Source organism: Myotis yumanensis, unplaced genomic scaffold, assembly GCF_028538775.1.
Source record: "Myotis yumanensis isolate MYYU_CA2020_CCGP unplaced genomic scaffold, mMyoYum1.0.hap1 SCAF_1, whole genome shotgun sequence".
NCBI classification, from domain to species: Eukaryota; Metazoa; Chordata; class Mammalia; order Chiroptera; family Vespertilionidae; genus Myotis; species Myotis yumanensis.
In genome coordinates, this window is record NW_027223752.1 from 93,648,107 (window position 1) to 93,651,738 (window position 3,632).

The 3,632-nt window shown below is 46.5% G+C and overlaps 1 pseudogene; it reads right to left on the reverse strand.

Annotated features, from left to right (window-relative positions):
* Positions 1 to 2,095: 2,095 nt before the first annotated feature.
* LOC139009238 (protein GVQW3-like) lies at positions 2,096 to 2,742 on the reverse strand (annotated as a pseudogene).
* Positions 2,743 to 3,632: the final 890 nt, after the last annotated feature.

Here is a 3,632-nt window from a genome sequence, read left to right on the forward strand (position 1 = left end):
TAGGTGTGCTTTGGTCTTCCTGACATGTATTCATGCTGCCCTGGTCCTATAAATAGCTCAGCCCCTCATCTTTAGCTCAGTGCTCAGTCAGCCCGTGTGAGGAAAGTACTGCTTTATTAACCTTAGTCCACAGGTTAGATCCAAACATGCACTTCTTCAACATTACAAAAACATAAGCCGGCCATTGGGACTGACAGTCAATTTAAAAAGCCATGAACTCTTCCAGTCACTCCTTCATAGGGTCATTTATGAGCCATAATTAACATGCAATGGCAAGACAGAGGACTCTCCAAACAGGAGAAGTTTAGTGTAGTGCAAAGTGCATGACCTGGAGCCAGACAAACTCCATGACTTCGAGCAGGTGTGTTAAATATTCTACCTGTCAGTTTCCTCTTCTATTAAATGGAGAGTGTCATGTAGTTTTCAGAAAGAGGCTGTGTACATAAAGGACTGGCACAGTGCCTAGAATACAGTAGTTGTTCAATAAATAGTAACAGTGATGGTAGCAGTAGCAGTAGTAGTAGTAGAAGTTAATAGTGCTGGGGATGATAGAAGTGGTGATGATAGTGGTATAGATATCTCTTTGGTTGTCTTTTTTTTTGTTGTCTGCCTAACATCCCTTTCCTCCATATTCTGATAATGACACCCTGTTTCCCTTGGGTAACTGCCCCCTAATTCTATGTGGTCCTGGAGGAACTGCCAATCACAGTGCCCAACGCCCCCATCCCGACCACAAGAATGGGATTCTGATCCCAGCCTTTGTAAAGTTTGTTCCCTTTCTCTTGGCTCCATGGATTGGGGGTTGGGGAGGGAGTGTGCAGGGAGGACAGATGAGTGAAGTCTCTCCTCAGGGTTTTGTAGAGAGATGCTGAGAGAGAGAACCTCTCCCGTCTCTGGGGTGGCTGGGCTGAGATGATAAAGGCTCAGAGCTGTCTGTGGTCATGCTGCCCTTCACCTCCTGCTCAACAGAAGTGCATCTTGAAACAGGAGAGAATGTGCCCAACACAGGGAGTAGCAAAACAGAAGGGAAGAGAGAGAGAAAATATTTATGTCCCTGGATCCAGCCCCACTCCTAGATTTACCAGGTAAATAAGTCAATAAGTTCCCACTTTAGGCTTAAGCTCATTCTAATTGAGTTTCTACCCTTGACATTCAAATAATCCTGCTAATATAAATGCATTTTTTAAACAGAAAGAAAGAAAACGAGGAGGAGGACCAGGAAAGAGCACAGAAGCAATCCCCGGAGGCGTCCTCACACATTCATTCCAGCACAGAAAATTGAAGCCAGCAGGTGAAGTGCGCAGCCCCTGAAGTGGCAAAGCTACTGAATCAGGGAACCTCCTGGAGGACACAGAAAGCAACGTGACGTCACTGCAGTTTCTTGCCCACAGCTTGGTCAGTGGAGGGAAGGAGGTAACCCCTGATCTTGTTTCCCTGGCCAGGCTTGTCCCCTGCTCCCCACAAAATAGGGAGACAGTGGCCAGGTAGGGACCATATTACAGTGCCTCACTGTGAAATACGAAGGAGCTAGCATTCTCTCCATTAAGCCACAGGAGCCATCAAATGTTTTAAGAAGGGACTCTGGTCAGTGTAGCTCAGTGGTTACAGAGTCAGCCTGTGCACCGAAGGGTCTCGGGTTCAATTCCCGGTGAAGGGCAAGTACCTAGGTTGCAGGTTTGATCCCCGGCCCTGGTTGGGGTGAGTGCGGAAGGCAAGCAATTGATGTGTCTCTCTCACATCAGTGTCTCTTTCTCTCTTGCTCTCCCACCCCCTTCCACTCTCTCTAAAAAGCAATGAAAAAATATCCTCAATAAAAAAAAATTTTAAGTTTTAAGAAAGGTAATTACATGATTTTTTTTGCTTTTTGGGGGGAGGTGAAGAGATCCAAACGTGTTAAGCAAAAGAAATCGAGAATAAGCAAACACCAGAAGTTAACAGCCAAAGGTTCTTCAAAGTTGTGGAGAACAGCAAGAAAGATGGCCGGCCCAACAGTCCAGCAGAGGAACTAGGAGAGCCATGGCATGTAGGGAGGGGCGGGAGAGAAGACTGAAAGTAGATGAGCAGTCAATGAAGGCACCTAACAGTGAGGCGGGTTCTAGCTCAGGTTCAGCTGCCGCACAGTCCCCTCACCACAGTGTGAACCAATCCTGAGTTGCCCTGATGGGAGGCTTGTTGAAGATGAGGCTGCAGAAGCTGCTGGCAGGAGAGCGGATTCTGGACGAGATGCAGGCTGGCGCATTTCCCCACCAGCTTCACCCTGGAGATGACAGAACTTGTTACCTGTTTCTTCACACACAAGCTATTTTTCCTAGTTTCTTTGGAAAGATCAGAAAAAAGTCACATTTTTGAAGTTTAGGGTCATCCTTCAAAATACCGGATATAACTTTGGCAGAAACTTTTCTCATGTTCAAGTTTTCTTCCAGAATGAATCTAACTTTATCTAAAGTTAACTTTTCAGCCATCATCCTCACTGTTAACTGCCTGTTTGAACAAACCAAGTCCTTGACCTTCTGGATATTGTCATCTGTCCGGTGGGTAACTGGACGGCCACTTTGGGCATCATCTCAAACATCTTCCCGCCACCCTTCTTTAAACTGTTTGTGCCAGTCAAAAACTCTGGCCCTCAACATGACTTCATTCCCATAAGCTTCTTTTTAAAAAAGAGTGGGTCTCACTTGGAGACTTGTTCAATTTCACAAAAAATTTTATACTAATCCCTTGTTCTAGATAGCAGTCACTCATTTTGGTAACACAGGAACGTTAACAGGTCACGATTGTGAGGGGATGACAAAGAGACCAATCTCTATCCAAAGGGACCAACCTCTATCCAGCTGCAAGTGGAATCAGGGCGCTCGCTATTCTTGATCCTCTGGGAGCCTCACCTGGAAAAAGTAACTGCTTTTCTGAGTTTTCACCCCTCAGCTTTCAGTCGAGGCTGGGGAAGCCCGTTCTGATTAGCGAATGGTGCCAAAGAGTAGCTGCAAAGCTGGGGAAAATAAAACCTTCTACAACCCATGTCTGCGTCCAACTCCTGCTTGCAGATTTGCCCAGAATGTACAAATCAGTCACCAAGGTCATCCCGATTCTCCATCCCTAAAAGTCTATGGCGATTTCTGCAACAGAGGCCTGGTGGTGGCATCTTCAGCAAGCAAGCAGAGAAGCACGCTTCAGATCCGCAGAATCCCGGGCACGCAGACCTACTGGAGAGGCCTGTGCTCCCCAGCTCTAGGGTCTTGCAATTTTTGCATTTTTTAAAGCTTTCTCTGGCTCAGAATGGTGCCTGGATTGGAGAACAACAAAGCTGGGAGCAGGGAGACCAAAGGAAAGTTTTAGCAATAATCAAGGGAGTGCTTGAACAAAGACAAGCCAGAGAATAGAGAACGTGTATCTAGCAGGTCAAGTCTGCACTTAGTGATTGGCTGTGTGGGCTGAGGTTGGGGTGTGGAGGCAGGAAGAAGGAAGGAACCCAGGTCATACAGTTACCCCGGACTTCAGGAATCTAGAAAGAAGTCTGCAGCTGTGCACAGGGAAAAGGAAGGCGTTCACATTGGAACATATTCTCTTCTCAGAGGTTTTAATCAACTTGCCCATGTCTGCCCAGCATAAAAGATTGTCCTTAAACGGAGAGAAAG